At 42.7% G+C, this 20,799-nt stretch overlaps 1 protein-coding gene across 1 annotated transcript in view; it reads right to left on the bottom strand.

The window, feature by feature from the left end:
- The window catches only part of INVS (inversin), a 225,614-nt gene that overhangs the window by 34,538 nt on the left and 170,277 nt on the right, over positions 1-20,799 (bottom strand). The gene's annotated exons all lie outside the window — the stretch shown is intronic.

Here is a 20,799-nt window from a genome sequence, read left to right on the forward strand (position 1 = left end):
GAAAATATAACGTAAAAGAAGGCACAAAGTGAGTGAACAAACAATAGGAAGGAATGGGGGGAGGGGAGACGAACAGTCACATGGTTATGTAGGCTATAAATAAGCAAATGTGCATAGCTTGATTATTCCAATTCTGTTCAAAGGCCTTTTCTCTTTTATTAAATAATTAATAAATTGAATCAGCTATCGCCAGCTGCTGTACAATCTACCCATCATTGGTTGGCCAATTTCTTGTTGCAGCAGAAGTGGCTCTTAAGGTAAAAGAGGAATTTAGAGGTGGAGATGGTCATGTTCAGCTCAGGTTCAGGGAGGGCATTCTGCATGTAGGTGGCATCATGGAAGAGAGTGCAGATCATTGTGGGAGAAGCAGCTGGGTGTTTAAGGCTGGCGGAGTGGAGAGGGAAGGGAACACCATGATCAGACAAAATTTTTCAAAAGTACTTCTAACATTTTGCTTCTCTGTTGTCTTTCTTGTCTATTTAAGTGGGAAGCTCCTTGGGACAGGAACCATCTCTCCTGTTCGGTGTATGCACAATGACTAACACAATGGGCCCCAATATTGACTGAATGACAATGTGGTGCCTATAGTCCCAAAATAATAAATAGAAGAGTGGAAGGAAAGGTGAGGACAAAGGAAAGGTGAGGACAAGAAGCTTGATTTAGAGGCAGTATGAAATGGGGTGCCAGAGTTGAGATTCAAACAGGCAATCAGAGCAACAGACAAGGAGTAAGATCCTAGTAGCTGTGTTTTGAATTAATCATGAAGCAGTGCTTCAAATGAGTTATGTGGGTAGTTCAAATCATGTAGCCTTCCTTTGCAAAAATTGATGTATGTTATACAAATGCAAAATATTTAAAACCAGATATGTGAATTCAAAAGTTGTGTACACTTATTTTACCCATAAAATAATATATTTGATTTTAAAAATGGAGTCTCTGAAAATAAACATTGGATAGGTATGAAAGATGATTCTGACCAAGATTAAAAATAAATACAAGTGGAATTGCACCATTCTGAAGGTTTTTCCTCAGAAGTGGAATAAATCCCATAATCTGTGGCAAACATTATCGTGCACTTGTTTTTATAAATAGAAAACTAAGCTGTGGTTATAAAATAAAGTGACAATTCTTCCTATAAAAATGGACAGGTGGTAAATGTCAGATCATGTAGCCCTCTGATATTTTAATTTGCTTCCAATGCTGTAACATGGTTTGTGGACTGTTGACACATTAGCTCAGAGCACAGCATATGACAGGTTAGTTATGCAGCATGTCATCATCAGTTCCTGTGATTCATATCAATGCCAGTATGTGTCATTTCAGTGTGATCTGTCAGGGAGAAGCCTTAACTTTATCTGTCACTGCTATCTTAGCATGTATGTTCTGCAGAAGAAGCTGATTGAACCCGGGTGCCTGAAATCCTGCTAATGGATCTACAAACTGCACTCCTGGCAGATTGAGGTACTTCAGCATTCCCTCCGGCATTGATAACAGTGGCTGGTTTCAAATAATAATATTGGCATTGCACAAACAGACAATGTGTGGGTGTCAGTCTCATGTACAGTATAGATCTCACTGCCGTTACTCTGCCATTTGATCTGATAAATTAGACCTTACTATTCACGGAACAGTCATTTTCCTTTCTTCCAGAGAATCAAACAGCCTACTACTTGAATCCACAATTCAGTCCATAAAAGAAATGACACAGGCAATATACAATCAACCCAGGAGTAGCCTGAACCTTGTCACTCTGAATTCAAGTCTATCTGTTGACTAGCAGAACACCACAAAAGATCGTAACTGCAACACTAGGCTAATTATAAAGTTTTAAAACTGACATTGGACTGAGAAGGGGGGAAAGAAATGATGGGTTTTCTTCCTGTAGAGGTATTTTATGCCAGTTTTACCTCAGAGTTATGTGGCACTGTCACTCTCCCTCAGTCCAATCAGAAGAGTTTACCTTGTGGTTTATTTTATTTATTTTGAGATTAAATTCAATTTATTTTACACTGCGCCAAAATCTTCAATTGGAATGTGCTGTAGAATTTTGTATTGAAAATCCATTATTACATTGTAGAAGTTGTTGAGGGGAAGCTGGATGTTTTGACTGCTGAATAGGAGACAGTTGGGTCTTTTGGCGCCCACGAAGGCACAGAAGGTAGTTTGAGGTTCTTGACAAACAAGAGTAAATTCAGGCTTTGTTATTCGGTAAAAGATGCTTCTCCTTCTCCTTTCCAGGGAGGAGAGGAGGTGATTTTAAATTTTGGAGGTGGCAGGTGTAGAATTCCTCATTCCCCACACCTCAACAGTAACAAGTTACCTCTCTGAGCCCTGTCCTGACATCTGCCACTACATCCAACAACAGAGAAGTATATTAGCTTGATATTCATGCTAATTAATGCATCAGAAGTGAAATAGTTAATAATATTTCCACTTAAGCTGTCCTTGTTATGTTTCATTGTTAACAATCCATTGAGATGAATGAACCACTCAAAGCTCAAGGTGTCTGCAGACTCCAGAGGACAATAAATTTATACTTAGTTCATATATTTGCAAGCAAAAGAGATGTAAAATAAAGAATGGATTCTGGAACAAAATGAAGTAGCAAATTCTAAAAGATGGATTATTGTTTTCTCTATCTTGTTCCCTTAAATGTAGAGAGGTCTCCCTATAATAAGGGAGGACAGCTGGAAGAAAATGCAATTTTCAGTTTCAATTCATGTGCAAAATGTTAGAGAGTCATTCACTACATTCTTATTCTCACAGAGAAATTATATCAAATACCGTCGTCAATTTTTCTTAATCTGAAATAAAATTAATCTAGGCTAAAAGATACATGTTTTGCTCTTTGTGTATGGGTAATCATTACAAAAAAAGTAAATTGGGTTTTTAGATTTGTTCAATTTAGTCTATGGTATTAGTAATATAATTATGGATTTTTTTTATTTACCTGAATGACCTACATTGACAGTGGCCCTTTAATTGAAAATGGTATTGAAGAGTAACACGAAAATGACAGGATCTCAAAATAAACAGGGGCCCTGATAGACTTTATGAGTTCCAGAGCACTTCTACTGACAAAGTGATTCCAGGCAATCCACCACCTATGTCTGGAGCTGCAGTCTCAATCTTCAACCACAGCCCAAATATGCCTGAGTTTGTGAGACCATATGGCCGCATGCACACAGGTAGTTCAATATGCCTCTTCAGATGTGACTGAAGTTGGTCTATGGTTCAAATTGCTATCTCTTGGATACATTGGTCTAACCTCCTGCATTGATTCTGGGTTCCTTTCAGTGGTGGCCGGTTCAGGACAATGTGTGCAAAGTTGTTCCTTTCAGTCAGCTTCCACCGACCAGGACTATAGTCACTGATGCCTCCTTAATAGGTTGGGGAGCACATCTGGGGTCGCTGAAAAGGCCTTTGGTTAGCATGAGAAGCTTCTCTGCATATCAATGCCTTGGAGCTTTGTGCCATCTACAATGCCTGTCTGGCCTTTCAGGGTCACATCATGTGCTCAGCAGTTCTCATACTCACCAACAATACCACCATGATGTGTTCTCAGGAGGCAATCAGGCTCTGGCAGTTTTGCATCTGGGAAAACTTTACCCCTGGGGCCGAATGCTGACTTGGGACCCATAACCGCCTGGCAGATCACCTCAGCAGGAATTTCTCCCTGACTCACGAGTGGTCTCTGAAACCCAGTGTCCTGTGGTCCATCTTTGCAGTTTCGGGCATCCCGATGATCAACCTGTTTGTCACAAGAACAGAAAAGAAAAGCAACCTGTTCTGCTCCCGAGGGGATCCTTAGTCCAGTCTCCTTGACTGAGGCTTTCCACCTGAACTGGGAATCTGGACTCCTGTATGCCTTTCCTCCAATTCCAATCATCCCACACGTCCTTCTTAGGCTGAAATTGGATTGTGCCAAGCTTATTCTTATTGGTCCAGTGTGGCTGAGGCAATGTTGCTTCTCCGACCTCCTCTCATTACTGGTTCAGCCTCCCATATTCCTTCCTTTTCATCCTGACTTCCTGACTCTGCACCAGGGTTAGGTTTTGCATACAGCGTGGCTGCTGCCTGGCTAGATGACGATGAGGAACAATGTTCAGAGATGGTCATGCAGGTCTTGCTTAACAACAGGACGCTCTCCATCAGCCTATTTGGCCAAATGGAAGCAATTCTCGGTATGGTCGTCAGCTCAGGGAGTTCAACTGATGCTGGCTTTTATCCAGGACATCTTGGAGTACCTGTTATACCTTCATTCTTCTGGTCTTCCATTTAGTTAATCGAGAGTCCACCTGGCAGAAATTTATTTCAGCATTTCATCCATCTATCCATGGGAAGTTGGAGTTTTCAAACTCCGTGGCAGTGAGGTTCTTCAAAGGAGTCTCATCTCTACTCATTGGTTAAAAAACTGGTTCCTTCATGGGACCATAATATTGTTTAACAGCTCTTATGGGACCTCTGCTCAAGCTTCTGGTGACTTCTTTCCCCCTTCTGTGTCAGAAAACTGCCTTCCTTGTGGTGATAATGTCTGCAAGAAGTGTGTGCAAGTTGCAGGCTTTGATGGCAGAGCCTCCTTACAACCAATTTTCCAAAGACAAAGTAACCCTGCAGCCATACCCTAAGTTTTTATCTAAAGTGATTTCTCAGTTTCTCTTGAACCAAGCTATATGTCTACCGATGTGTTTTATCTAAGCCACATTCAACCTCAGAGAAGCAACGTTTTCACACATTAGATGTCAGGTGATATTTAACATTCTTCTGGATAGAACTAAACATTTGGGAGTTGATACAAGAAACACATGAGGATGTGATCAAAACGATGACAGTTAACGGGTGGCCAGAGACAGAGAGATGTCTCATCCCTAGTTCATCATAACTGGTCCGTTCAAAAGGAGTTAATGTTTGCTGGTAATGTATTTAAAATGATTCCGTGAAGCATGAGGAAAGAGATTGTGACGTTGCACTCCATATATTTTATAGAAATATGCTAATGAGTGTAGATATGATGTAACTGAAATATGCTTTATGCAAAAGGTCTCTTGTAAGGTATCATTACAAAGTTTATAATATACTGAGTGCATTCATCCTATTTGTATGTATGTATCATTTTTGTATCTGAAACTAGAAATATGAAGTATTACTCTGAGGTCCTATTGTAATTATGCAAAGTGTGGGCCATTAATGGCAGCTTAGGATCTTGATGGCTCCCATTGACTAGGACAATTGGTTGTGAATGGGTTTATTTACCTGCAAGCCTTCTTGTGTACCTGACGTGGGTAATGAAGAATGAGGTCTTACAGTGACATGTGACCATGTCACATGATACCGGAATCCATCCTAAACCTAGTGCTTTTCCATTTAGAAGGAGGGGTGAGGACCCAGAGACACAAAAGATTCCCGCCTTGTGCCAAAGCTATAAAAGAGGGTGAAACAGAACAAAGGGAGCGCCAGTCATGAGAAAACCCTTAGTTACCACCTGAGCTGGAACTAACAAGGACTGTACCAGGGGAAAGGATTGGGCCCAGACTAAGAAGTAGTCTAGTCTGTGAAAGAAGCTTATTGGAACATCTCTGAGGGTGAGATTTATCTGTATTCAGTTTCTTAAATGTATTAGGCTTAGACTTGTGTGTTTTGTTTTATTTTTCTTGGTAACTTACTTTGTTCTGTCTGTTATTACTTGTAACCACTTAAATCCTACTTTTTATACTTAATAAAATCACTTTTGTTTTGGGGGAGCAAACAGCTGTGCATCTCTCTCTATCAGTGCTATAGAGGGCGGACAATTTATGAATTTACCCTGTATAAGCTTTAGACAGAGTAAAACAGATTTATTTGGGGTTTGGATCCCATTTGGAGCTGGGTGTTTGGGTGCTGGAGACAGGAGTACTTGCTGAGCTGTTTTCAGTTAAGTCTGCAGCTTTGGGGGCGTGGTTCAGACCCTCGGTCTGTGTTGCAGAAGGCTAGAGTGTCTGGCTCAACAAGACAGGGTTCCGGAGTCCCAAGCCATCAGAGAAAACGGGCTCAGAGGTAGTTTCAGCACATCGGGTGACAGTCCCAGGGGTCTTTGTGACTGAACCCGTCACAGAGATGTTATGGTGAATTCATGAAGATAATCTGAGGAGTGAATTATACATGAGGTGAGCCACTGAAATCCTTTACCAGTCTGGTCTGAAATGTTAAGAAAGTTTTGAAATGTTCAGAATGTCAAATACATTGATCACAACTGCCTAAGGAACCAAGCCACCCCCCCCACTCCCAGAACCTTTGCAATGTCACTGAGAGACTTAAGTGATGGACACAAGCACCTAACTTCCTCCAACATCTTAGATGCCTCTCAATCAGGCTTCAGGCCAAAACATGACATAGAGGCAGCCCTCCTGGGCCTGATGGATGGACTAATGATAGCCTTGCACAGGTACCACAATTCCGTTTTCAGACTCCTTGAATCTTAGCAGCATTCATCATTCTTGATCATGAAGGGCTGCTTTGCCGCATAAAAGAAACTGATAGGAGTGGCTGAAACAGCACTACTGGATCTATTCATTTCCCCCAGACAGCTCACAAGGTGCTGTGATGAGTACATTGCCAACAGGGCTAACACATGAACTCCTGTATGGGTCTGTATTATTCCAATCCTCTTAATCAGACACAAAATGACTCAGAGGTAGTAAAACGCCATGTGCTCTAACTGCTGTATGGCCCTTAGGGTATGTCTACAGTGCAGCTGGGAGTGAGCCTCCTAGCCTGAGAAGACAGACTTGTGCTAGCAGGGCTCAAGCTAGTGTGCTAAAAACAGCAGTGTGGATGTTTTGGCTTGGGCAGCAGCTTGAGCTCTCAAGCCCACCCGACCCCCTGAGTCTGAGTTTGGGAGACTAACCTGAGTCTCCCAAACAATGCAATGTCCACACTGCTACTTTCAGGATGTTAGCTCAAGTCTGTCTACCTGGGCTGGGAGGTTCACTCCCAGCTGCAGTGTGGACCTCCCTTAGAGACCACAGTTGGTACTTGTCTTAGGGTATGTCTAACTGCAATTAAAACCCCGGGGCTGGCCCATGCCAGCTGACTTGTGCTTGCAGGGCTCGGGCTAAGGTCTGTTTAACTGCCGTGTAGATGTTCAGGCTTGGGCTGGTTCCTGGGCTCTAGAACCCTGTGAAGTGGGAGGGTCCCAGTGCTTGGGCTTCAGCCTCAGCCCAAATGTCTATGCCTCAATGAAACAGCCCCACAGCCCAAGCACTGCGAGCGCGAGTCAGCTGGCATGAGCCAGCTGTGGGTGTCTACAGCGTAGACGTACCCTTATACGGTACATCAACACTGCAGAAAAAGGTGTGTTCATTTTTAACTCATGTTAGCTAACCCACATTAGCCAACTTGGGTTAAAACAGCAGTAGAAACACAGCAACTTAGCTTTTAACTCAGGTTAGCAGCTCAGGTTCATCCCCAAGTTGCCCTGTAGGTTTTAACATGAGCTGGTAACCTGATTTAAGAACCGAATTGCTGTGTCTTCAGTGCTATTTTAACCCAAATTAGACAATACAGATTAGTTTATCCTAGTTAAAGAACATACCTTTTTTTTGCAGGGTAGACATAGCCTTGGTGAAATGACAGATAGCTGGGCAGGCTTTAGCTAAGGAAGCTGCTGTTAAGGACCAGGATGTAGGTGGTTTGGCCTAGTAGTCAGAGCAGGAGTCAGGTCTAGTGAGCAGAGAAGGCGTCCAGGTTGGGGAACGAAGCGAAGGGTCAGCACCAGAGTCAGCTGCCAATTACCAGAGCCAGGGGTCAAGCCAGAGTTAGAACCAGGAATCAAAGCTGAGGGTCAGAGCCGAGCTCAGATACCAAATGCTAGAGCCAAGGGTCAAGCCAGTGTCAGGGTCAGAAGTTGGAAGCTGGGGTCGGAGCCAGGACTGGTAACTGAAGGCTAAGTGTAAGGGCAGGAACTGGAGGAGAGGCAAGGATCAAGCAAGGAGCAGGAGCACAGAGGGAGCAGGAGCGAGGGGCAGGGTGAGACAGGAGCCAGGAGAGGAGTAAGAATCAGGAAATAGGGTTGGGTGCAGGAGGCAGGCACAAGCAGGATCCAGTGGAGCCACAACAGGAAACCACCTTGTTGCTCAAACTTCCTGTGCCTCTGGATTAAATAGTGTGGTTGGACCAATCAGTGGAGCTGGGTGATCCTCCAGTCTGGGGTACCGTGGGTGGTCCCTTGGCTGAAGCTATAGTCCTACTAGCTTCTCGGCCCACCAGGTTTCAGCACTCATTGGTTACTGAAGCCCTTAGTGATTTATGGAGTTGGTGTATGTGGCTCAATCCTTAGGAGGCAATCATCCAATTAAGGATAAATCATAATGCCCTGGGAGCACAGGTGGGCCGCTACTACTGAGAGGACCTCAGAGAATACTCGGAGGGCTGATGAGAGGCCAAAAAGGAGAATTCTGTACTGGTAGTGGTCTTGGCCTAGTGTGAATCTGAGGTATTATCTGTGACTCAATATGATCGAAATGTGGAAGTAAGCATCTTGAAGGTTGAGGGCCAAGAACCAGTCTCCCTTTTCTAATGATGGGATAATCTTCGCCAATGTGACCACCCTGAACTTCTGAGGCTTAACCAATTTGTTGAGCGCTCTGAGGTCTAGTATAGGTGTCCAACCTCCCTTTTTCTTGGGTATCAGGAAGTAGTGAGAGTAAAAGCCTTTGCTTCTTAGATGTATGGGCACTGGCTCTATGGCTTGCATGCTGAGGAGATGGTCTATCTCTTGTTGTAGCAGGCTCTCATGAGAAGGGTCCCCGAGTTCACAGTGTCCATGATAATTGAATTGTAAGGCAGGTGGGAGAAGAGAAATTCTATGTCTTTTGCTGGCACATAATAGCTTTTGTTGGCTTGCTTGCATGTTGGTGGGACCGACACAGGGATCTGCCATATGAGTTTGGCAGGGTCAAAGAGGGCCTCATTAATAAGGAGGGCTACTCTGGACGAGACAGAAGAATGTAAAATGTCCACTAGTTTGTGGAGTGACTCGGTCACCTCCTAGGGTGGTATCTGCCACCCGTTGGGCCAGCTCTTGAAATAGCTTAAAGTCATCTGCCAACGATGGTGGAGGGGGCATCGCTGTCTTGGCTGGTGATGATGATGAGAAATTAGTCTGGGGGGCAGCTTCCTCCTCGACTTAATTGTTCAGGCTGCTCGGATGCCCTCAATATAGCAGCCAAAGGAGGATGTGTCCTTGGCTCTTGATAGACCATGCTACAGCCATGGGAGGCACAATGTCTGCATGCCTGCTAAGGGTCCCAGAAGGGCTACTGAGAAGGTGGGAAGGGGGCCGGTGGTTGGTACCGTGGCTGCCCATGCTAAGGAGGCTGGGGCTCAGAGCGACTGTACGGTTGAGGTCTGAAATTAGCCACCCATAGGGTGGGTCAGAAGAGTGGCGGGAGACCACGTCTTCTTGATCACTATCTGACTCAGTGAATGAAAAAGTGGGTACATGGCATGATGTTGCCGGTGAGTGTGGAGCTCCGGATGGACTCAGTACCGGGGCCCTAGTATTAAGTAGAGGCAAATCCAGTGTGTCAGACACCAAAAGGTCTGTTGTGTACTGGAAGTCTGGCGGTGCCAAAGGCATTGGTACCGGTGGTGGTTGTTGGTGCCAAGATGTCTGCATCGAAGGAGTCGATGATATGTACCTGATAGTTAAATCCGCCGGTGCCTGGCAAGCACCAGGGTGGATTCTCTGGACTTCTCATGCCCAGTCGGTACCCATGATTCCTTGCCTGTGCCCACTGGGTCCCTAGACAGCCCAACATGCTCTGTCGGGGCAGTGCCGTGCAAGCCCTGGGTACCTGACTTAGACAGCTTCGGTGCTACTGGTACTGAAGATACAGAGCAAGCCAGAGATCATTTTTAGCTTGGTCGGGGCTCACTGTGGGGACTCATGACTCTTTTCTTACAAGAGTGGCTCATGGTCCTTTTCTTGAGCTCACCTCCCTTAGAAATAGAGGGTTGCGGTGAGGCTTCCTGCTGTCTGGGGTATTGGCGTGGCTCAGAGGGTGGTTGAAGGGCCATCTCCATTAGGAAAAGCTTGAGTCTCAGTTCTCTATCCTTTCCGGATCTGGGCTTCAGCTGTTGGCACAAACCATACTTTTGTATGTCTGGGGGGGGGGGGGAGGAGTGTCTCCAGATGAGGGGGGAGTGCGAAGAAAATTGAAGTAAAAAAATAAAGTGGGTTTTTTTGACTTTGGTAATAAAGGTTAAAGGAGTAAAGAAAAGAAAGGTAGTTCCAAAAAGGTAGCTAAAATTAACAATTCTGAAGAAGTTAACAATCCGCTAATGGACAGCTAAAGCTCTGTCTCTAGCCAGGGGCGGTTGAGAAGGAACTGAGGAGGGTTCGCCTGCTTAGGGTTCGTTGGCCTGTGGCAGAGCACGAGGGGGGAGGGAGGAACAATGCATGCACAGGCCAAATGGACACTGCTACACCAACAGTGGAGCAACGATAGGGACATTACTTGAAGAAGAACATGGAACACACTGATCTGACTGTTCTCATCATCCCAGTTTTAAACCTCAGTGGCTGAGAAGAAAACCAAAACAACGGAAGTCTCAGAATTAATATTGTTTTTCGTCTTGTCCTCAATATAAACTGGAGTTTATTAGTTATGGGGCCTCTTTTGTTTTAGGGTCTTTCCACACTTGAGGTGGTATTTCCTCTGTAAATGGAGTTTTAACAATGGATGCTCTCAGATATCTATGCTCCTTCCCTTGGCTAATAACAGTACAGCAGATTGTGTAAGTGGCTTGGGATATGGTTGCTGCATCAGTGTAAAAAAACCTGCCGATAGCTGATTTCTTCTTTGGGTTTCCTGACACTTTTGGCTGCATAACACAGCCTGAAAAATAATTCTGATATAAAATTTCTGTACTTCCCTCTCATTAACTTGCTGCAGGGTGCCTCATCTACTTGGTTTCCTTACTACATACTTTCATACTTGCTAATGTCACTTGCCACAGAACAAAGGAGATACTAACATATCTAGTCTTCTCATTACCTCTTACTCCTTTGTCCTTGTTCAAGACTACCGTAATCTACAGATTCATTGTTAGAACCCTTTTCTTAATTCACTTATATTCTACAACTCTGAACTTTTATCAGATTCTTCTCCTTTTCAAGAATTAAGTTTTTTATTCTGGAATTACAAAACCATAGATCTCATTGGGATCAGTTCATTTGCTTCTAACACTTCTGGCTTCTTCTGGTTTTGTTATCTGCATCTGGCTGTCTGAGGACTCAAGCAGACGTCACTGAATTGGTTCATATTTTGAATAATTCCTTTGTAATCTTATGAGTTAAAGACTTATTTTTTAAAATGAAAGCTTAGATTCTAGAGCACAAGATGACAGACTCTAGAAAAAATACTGGGTTTGCTTAGTTGCCAGGAGCCAGCCCCATGTGATCTCAAAAAGGTTCTCTAGTTCTCAACTGATTTGCAAAAAAAATCACAAGACTAAACAAAAGCCCCCAAATAGCAGGTATTTACTGGACAGTATATCCAGTTAAGACTATGGCAATTAACATGTGTGATCAGAGCAAATGATCCTATATGCAGCACAGCAGGATTTTTGAACTTTGCCACATACACTCCATTTGTTACCATCCCAGTGGCACATTTTAAATGCCATCCATAGTATTTGTCTTCACTTCTTGCAACAGTGAATTATATACTGTAAATTGCCTGTACTCTGAATAAAACACTTCCTGTCCATTTTATCTTAACCATCATTGTCTACCCTTATCATTTGTAGGTGAGGTACCCAATTTTTTTAAAACCAACTAACTCAGAACATTACAACTAGCGGAATGATTTATCTATAACTAAAAAAAATCAATTAAAATTTTGTGAAGAGAGTGTTAAATACAGAAGTTGACGTCTTTTTTTTTTTTCTTTTAACCTAAGAAACAGTTTACCACCATTCAGGATTCCCATATGCTGTCTACATTCATCTGGAGAGCAGGTTTATCAGATCAGGAGGGATATTAGCTGGCTGTGTGTAGCTAGGAGTAAAACACTGGCCAAGCTTAACTGTAGAATGCACAGATGGATACACAGAATGGTGACAACATAATGTCCCCTCCAGTTTATGACAGATCATAAAATTGCAATTAGATAAAATTTGTTATATGTGACAACTTGATATGTCTATATGCTCAAATTGTATTTCAATTCAATTTAAATATTTAAATAAATATTTCCCCCCTACTTGGTATAGAGACTTTGTTTCTACTATTTTCAATGAATCAGAAAGAGTATAATAAACTTTATAATGTACATTAAACACACACACAGGAGAGTAACAGAAACAGATAATTTCATCAGAGACAGCTGCTCTATGTATGGCTCTTCCACTGAGTTCAGGGGAGTTCCATATGTAGGGAGGCTGCAAACTATACCCTGTGACAAGTCATCCCTGAGCCTGAACTGGTGAGATATCCAAGGTAATTACCTGAAAATCCTATGACAGCCCCATGCCAATCAATCAGGGCCCAGCCAATCCACAAGCAAGGGACTAACCATGTGACCCCAAGGCAGGTTATATAGGCTCCTAATGAAAGCAGACACTCCAACCTGCTCACTGTTGCTAACTTGTTCAGAGGATTCACAGATGCCTGGAAGTTCTGACAGACTCCCCCAGCCTGCGCCCGTTCATGCTCCTGATCCTGCCCCAGCCAGCTCCCCTCCTATCCTGACATATCCCAGGAGTGAAATCCTGGTCCCACTGAAGTTAGTGGGAATTTTGTCACTGGTTTTAATGGGGCCAGGATTTCATCCTTGGAATTTAGATTATCTGACCATTATTATTATTATTGGTCCTTATTGGCCATAACTGATCAATACAACAGTGGAGATCAAATTCTGCGCAAAGAAGGCATGTTACCCAATTGCAAGGAGCAACACAATTAATGTATATACAATAAAGCAGATGACAGCTGTTATCTCATAGACTCATAGACTCATAGACTTTAAGGTCAGAAGGGACCAATATGGTCATCTAGTCTGACCTCCCGCATGATGCAGGCCACAAAAGCTGACTCACCCACAACAGAATCTTCCAGCCTGCGACCCCTGCCCTATGCTGCGGAGGAAGGCGAAAAACCTCCAGGGCCTCTGCCAATCTACCCTGGAGGAAAATTCCTTCCCGACCCCAAATATGGCGATCAGCAGAACCCCGAGCATACAGGCAAGATTCTACAGCCGGACTCTCATTTTACCCGCGATGGCCCGTTAATGCCTATTTGACTAAAATCACATTATCCCATCAAACCATTCCCTCCATAAACTTATCAAGCCTAATCTTGAAGCCAGAGAGGTCCTTTGCCCCCACCGTTTCCCTCGGAAGGCTGTTCCAAAATTTTACCCCTCTGACGGTCAGAAACCTTCGTCTAATTTCAAGCCTAAACTTCCCCACGGCCAGTTTATATCCATTCGTTCTCGTATCCACATTACTACTAAGCTGAAATAATTCCTCTCCCTCCTTGGTATTAATCCCTTTGATATATTTAAAGAGAGCAATCATATCCCCCCTCAGCCTTCTTTTGGTTAGGCTAAACAAACCGAGCTCCTCGAGTCTCCTTTCATAGGAAAGGTTTTCCATTCCTCGGATCATCCTAGTGGCCCTTCTCTGTACCCGTTCCAGTTTGAGTTCATCCTTTTTAAACATAGGAGACCAGAACTGCACACAGTACTCCAAATGAGGTCTCACCAGCGCCTTGTATAACGGAAGCAGCACCTCCCTGTCCCTACTAGAAATACCTCGCCTAACGCATCCCAAGATCGCATTAGCTTTTTTCACAGCCACGTCACATTGCCGACTCATAGTCATCTTGCGATCAACCAGGACTCCGAGGTCCTTCTCCTCCTCCGTCACTTCCAACCTATGCGTCCCTAACTTATAACTAAAATTCTTGTTAGTCATCCCTAAATGCATCACCTTACACTTCCCACTATTGAATCTCATCCTATTATTGTTACTCCAATTTACAAGGTCATCCAAGTCTCCCTGCAAAATATCCCGATCCTTCTCCGAATTGGCAATACCTCCCAACTTTGTGTCATCCGCAAACTTTATCAGCCCACTCCTACATTCGGTTCCGAGGTCAGTAACGAATAGATTAAATAAAATCGGACCCAAAACCGAACCTTGAGGAACCCCACTGGTGACCTCCCTCCAACCCGACAGTTCCCCTTTCAGTACTACCCGCTGCAGTCTCCCCTTTAACCAGTTCTTTATCCACCTCTGGATTTTCATATCGATCCCCATCTTTTCTAATTTAACCAGTAATTCCTCGTGCGGCACAGTATCAAACGCTTTACTAAAATCTAGGTAAATTAGATCCACCGCATTTCCTTTATCTAGAAGGTCTGTTACTTTCTCAAAAAAGGAGATCAAGTTGGTTTGGCACGATCTTCCTTTCGTAAACCCATGTTGTAATTTGTCCCAATTGCCATTCACCTCAAGGTCCTTAACTACTTTTTCCTTCAAGATTTTTTCCAAGACCTTGCATACTACAGAAGTTAAACTAACAGGCCTGTAGTTACCCGGGTCACTTTTTATCCCCTTCTTGAAAATAGGAACCACATTAGCTATTTTCCAGTCCATCGGTACCTCCCCCGAGTTTACAGATTTATTAAAAATTATCGCCAAGGGGCTTGCAATTTCTCGCGCCAGCTCCTTCAATATTCTAGGATGAAGATCATCCGGTCCACCCGATTTAGTCCCATTTAGCTGGTCAAGTTTGGCTTCCACCTCTGATACTTTAATGTCAATTGCCCCTCCTTTATTCCCCTCTGTCCCGCTCCCTCTATTCCTAAGCCCTTCATTAGCCTTGTTAAACACCGATGCAAAATATTCATTTAGATATTGTGCCATGCTTAGATTGTCCTTAATCTCCACTCCATCTGCAAGCTTCAGTGGCCCCACTTCCTCTTTCTTTGTTTTCTTCCTATTTATATGGCTATAAAACCTCTTACTATTGGATTTAATTCCCCTCGCGAGGTCCAACTCTACACGGCTTTTGGCCTTTCTCACCGCATCCCTACATGCTCTGACCTCAATAAGGTAGGTTTCTTTGCCGATCTCTCCTCTCTTCCATTCTTTGTACGCTTTCTGTTTTTTCTTAATCGCCCCTTTGAGACGCCCGCTCATCCAGCTGGGTCTAATTCCCCTGCCTACTGACCGTTTCCCCTTTCTCGGGATACAGGCCTCGGACAGCTCGTGCAACTTCAGCTTGAAATAATCCCAGGCCTCATCTGCCTTTAGCTCTCTAAGTATGTTAGCCCAATCCACTTCCCTAAGTAGTTGCCTTAATTTATTAAAGTTGGCCTTTTTGAAATCGTAAACCTTAGTCACAGTCATAGTTTTATTTCTGTTAACCCTTCCATTTAGTTTAAACCAAATTAGCTCATGGTCACTCGAGCCAAGGTTGTCCCCTACAACCATTTCCTCAACGAGGTCCTCACTACTCACCAGCACCAAATCTAAAATGGCATCCCCCCTCGTCGGTTCAGCTACTACTTGATGAAGGAATTCATCTGCTAGCACGTCTAGAAACATCTGAGCCCTATTATTGTTACTAGCATTTGTTCCCCAATCTATGTCTGGGAAGTTAAAGTCCCCCATGATCACACAGCTCTTATTAGTTTTTACTTCCTTAAAAACATTAAATAGTTCTCTGTCCGCATCCAGGCTAGATCCCGGCGGTCTATAGCACACCCCAAGCAGTATCTCAGGGGAGGCTCTAGTAGTTCTTTTACCCAGTGTAATTGTTGCCCAGACAGACTCCGTCTTATCCATTCCATCACTTATTATTTCTTTACATTTTAGCTCATTATTGACATACAATGCCACACCCCCACCTTTACCTTTTTTCCGGTCATTCCTAAACAGCACATACCCTTCCATACCTGTACTCCAGTCATGACTACCATTCCACCACGTTTCGGTTATTCCTACGATATCAGGTTTCATTTCTTGGACCAGGAGCTCCAATTCCTCCATTTTGTTACCTAGGCTTCTCGCATTGGTGTATAAACATCTTACCATATGCTGTCTATCCATTCTCCCATTAGTTATGCACTTTGGTACGGACCCAGTAGTGTCCATCTGCCCCCTCCTTCTTATGTCCAATTCCCTACCCCTACCTATATCTGTGCTTTTCTCCTTGCCCTCTTTTTCAGTGTTGGAATCTGGCGTGGAGATCAACTGGACATCTCCCAACCGTCTCCCCCAAGTTCCTAGTTTAAAGCCCTTTTGATGAGATGAGCCAGCCTCCCTCCCAGAAGTCTATTTCCTTCCCTACTCAGGTGAAGTCCATCCCGCGAGAACAGCTGTCTGTCCCCGAAAGCCTCCCAGTGGCCATACATCCCAAAGCCCTCCTTATAGCACCACTCCCTTAGCCAGCTATTTATCCTCACAATCCTGTCTGCCCTTTGCTGTCCTTCTCTAGGAACAGGCAGAATCCCACTGAAGATAATCTGAGCCTCGACTTCCTTAAGCGTCTTCCCCAGCCTGGCATAATCTCCCTTGATTCTCTCTAGCGAGAACCTAGCCGTGTCATTCGTTCCTACATGAAGGATGATCAAGGGGTTCTTACCCGCTCCTTTTAGGATCCTTTTCAACCGCAGGTCCACATCCCGTATCTTAGCGCCCGGCAGACAGCACACCCTTCTGTTTTCCGGGTCCGCCCTGGTCACAGGCCTGTCTAACCTCCTCAGTAAGGAGTCCCCAATCACATAAACCTGCCTTTGCCTGGGGGCAGCGCAATCTACCAATCTATCCCCTGTTCCCTGCGGCCGTAACTCCTGTCTGTCTCTATTTTCCCTTATAGTCCCCCTATTGCCATCCTGAATCCTCCCGGGGCCAAGTGTTGATGCTACTTCCATCAACTCTTCCCCCCTGTGTATTGGACTAGCTGCCCTTCTTTTCTTCCTCTGCCTCCCACCATCAGGTACCACCTGCTGCGTCCCCTCCTCGTTAGCCAAACACCCAAACCTGTTCCTGAGTTCTATCTATAGTATGGAGATAAGATAGAGATTACAAGCCCCAGTAATATATGCTCCATGTTAATTCAGGTGACCTTTCTGCAGAAGTAACAGCACACAAGTCATGCAGCAATATAAGAGCTAATGTTTTCATCCCAGACTTCTTCAGAGAAGTCTTCCAACTTTGGCAGCAGACATATTCCACAGAGAATAAAGTGAAATAGTTTCCAGACACGGACAGGAAGTTTCAGGAGACACTATCTCCACTCTGCATGTCTGATGCAGTTCTGAGAATGGTTCTCTTAAGTTCCTGTTGAGCTGTGAGGAACCCCACTACAAACATTCCACTAGGGTTAAACATGCAACAAAAATGATAAAAGGTCTAGAAAACATGACCTATGATGGAAGATTGAAAAAATTGGGTTTGTTTAGTCTGGAAAAGAGAAGACTGAGAGGGGACATGATAACTGTTTTCAAGTACATAAAAGGTTGTTATAAGGAGGAGGAGGAGGAGGAAGAAGAATTGTTCTTCCCAACCTCTGAGGATAGGACAAGAAGCAATGGGCTTACATTGAGTCAGGAATGGCCTAGATAATATTTAGTCCTGCCATGAGTGCAGGGGACTGGACTAGATGGCCTCTTGAGGTCCCTTCCAGTCCTATGATTCTATGTTGAAAAAGCTTCTGTGAAAACTTTTTGGCTGAGATTTTCAGAGCCACTTTCAGCTGTACAGTTCCCATTACAATTAATGAAAATAAGGCATCCAAATCACCTGAATTTTAAAATCTCAGCTTTTGCGTTTCTGTTGCTGACAACACTTCTGGTCTATTAAAGACTGAGGGGTGCTCTGTAGCATTGCTATTATATTTGGTTTTGGTTGTGTTTGGTTACTTGAGGTTGTATGTGAATTGAGGTATGTATGTGGAAGGGATCGAAGTGTGGTATAGTTTTGAGATGCATTTTCCTTTCAGGATTTATTTGTTGCAGAGAAATGAAAGGGAAATATATGAATGTTTTGTGGAAATGCCGTGAGATAGGAATCACATCTTCATGTATGTTTGTACTGTGTCTAGCAAAATGGGGCCCTGGTCCTAATCAGGGCCTCTAGGCACTGCTGTAATAAATAATAAATTTCTGTACAACCAGATATTACAATTGAGAAGATTCTTCTGTGGGTTGTTTATAATAAAAGAGTTTTAAAATATCTCTTCTGTGAGTGCTGAAGTAGCAGAATTGAGTAACTTAATTAAGCTCCGTCCACCAAATAGGATATGAAGTATCTGAATGCTAGTTTCTTTTAGCTGGGTAAGTGGCAATATTTTAATACTGAGACAAATGGAAAACATATACATCTTTATGTAAGTGGCAACATTAGCACGAGTGGATTAGGACTCAATTTGTCCCTCTTGAATACTGTGGAACTTCAGACTACAAAGTTCTATAAACTGTATTTTAGTTGCTTGATAGAACAAGCAGCTAAATTATTTTGATTAAATTCCAGCATTGTGATGAGATTATATACTAAGAATATATAATCTCATCACAATGCTGGCACTAAGTCAATTATATAAGGTAGAAGGTAGAAGGCCACTCATATTCATCATGTTTTATGTATAATTACTTGAATTATATAAATTATTTAGTCTATATGCTTTCTAATCCAATGTCAGTTTTAAAGTACTTTTCTAGTTAAAAAAAAACAACAAAAAAACCCAGTGTGTAGAAAATCTTTGCACAGTATATGAAACCTACTACTTTTGCCTTTCTTGTCTGTAAAATCCTTACAAAATTCCACTAGTTGGTGAAGTACTACCTTCTTTTTCTAAAACAAAGTTAGCTAAGGCAAAGTTAGCTATCGATAATCAAACGGTGGTCTTCTAAATATCTCCCATTTATTTTCCTCATCTAATTATTAATATCTAGCTGATGTCAGACTAACTAGAGTATAAGTTCCATTCATGCCCCTGTGAAAATGTTTTGGACACCTTTCTCTCTTCACTGTAAGAATATCGGTAAAATGTCTACTGATGTTTAATTAACAACTTTGTACTCTGCAATATTTTGTCTAGTTCTTGGATTTTACTTAAAGCGTGTAACTTTAAGTTAGAATTATTGGGGGGGGGGAGGGGAAGAAATCATATTTAAAGCAATCTGTAAAGAATCTGACTTTTCACTTGGTGCAGTTTTGTGAGTTTCACTGTGATGGGTGATCACAGATTATGAGAAAGTTGTGAAATTCTGCTTGTTTTCATTTTACAGCAGGTTGCAAAGCTTCATAAAATAGATGACAAAATTAATTTCATACCTACCCAATGTTTATTTTGAAACACCTAAACCATATTCTCTTTAAATACTAGTAAGAGACTCCACATTAAAAAAATAAATCACGCATTCATATTGCAAAATTCAACACTTATAACATAGCAGTTGAATTGTGGATTCAAAGCCTGTGGAAGTGGGATGTGGAACAAGCTACTGGAGGAAGTCAGAGAGAACCCTAGAAGAATCACCTACTTGTTAAAGCTTTCCCAGCATAACCAAAGTCAAGAGGAAAAAACAAACAAGTAAAGCTTCTTAGTATCTGGGAAAGGTAAAAGGCAAAATCCCCTATGAAGACATTCACTAGGAACAACTACCATACACAGATGTAAAACAGCTACTACAGTAATGGGTGATATAGAAACATCCTATATAGATTAGATAGGATATGGATGTCAGATAAATTGCAGATGTTTGGAGGGAACATGAGCATTGTTTATCTGATCGGTTTCTGTTCTCTTTTAATTTACCTTGTTACTTGGCTATTAGAATACTTCATTTAGCCTTGCACTTCTGCTATGAATTGGTATTTACTGTGGCTTTAACAATCTAAGATTAAAAAATAGAGGACGGCAAAAGTCATTTTATGCCTGCCCTCGACAGGAAGATAATTTAAAAAGTTTCATTTGCTGTTCTGTAACTGGTGAACTCGTTTCATCCATGTGAAAATCTATTTAAGTTCCATATTTAATAGCTTCTTCTCCTTCTACCATCCTGTATTTCCTTCACTTCTTGCTCCGCTGCTCACTCACTTTTTGCCCACATACACTTTTGTTCACTCTCAACTTCCCCTTTGTTTCTATCCTTCATTCCTGTAGTCTTTTGTTCACTGTACTCCTGTTAGGTAACTCCTTTAGAGAGACAAAGTGGGTGAGGTAATATCTTTTATTGGACCAACTTCTGCTTTTGAGAGAGGTCTGAAGAAAAGCTCTATATAGTTCAAAAGCTTGTCTCTCTCACCAACAGAAGTTGGTCCAATAGAAGATATTACTTCACCCACCTTGTCTCTCTAATATCCTGGAACCGACACAGCTACACCACCACTACAGGAAACTCTTTTCTCTTTTTAAAAAGAGAAGTACTGAAAAACCAGCTAACAGGGTTAATATAGAGCAGGACTGGCACAGGCAAGTGTTTAGAAATTGATTGGGTGGGAAGTCTCTCTTCACTTCCCAACCCCTGAGAAACAGAGATAAGGGGGGCAACTCATCAGAGGAAGAATGATTCTCAGAGGGAGGGAGGATAGTATCCTGCATGACACAGGCTTAGAGTTATCCATCACCACAGAAATGATAAAGCTTCAAGAAGTATTTGATTATTTAAAAAAAAAAAAAAAACCCTCCAAACATAAATGTATTATATAATGTACCTATCTATACACCATCTGGTAGAACACTAGATTTTCCTTTAAGGGAACAAAGACATTATTTCTAGAAAGATGTAAAAAAATATAGAG

The sequence above is a fragment of the Emys orbicularis genome, chromosome 2 (assembly GCF_028017835.1).
Source record: "Emys orbicularis isolate rEmyOrb1 chromosome 2, rEmyOrb1.hap1, whole genome shotgun sequence".
NCBI classification, from domain to species: Eukaryota; Metazoa; Chordata; order Testudines; family Emydidae; genus Emys; species Emys orbicularis.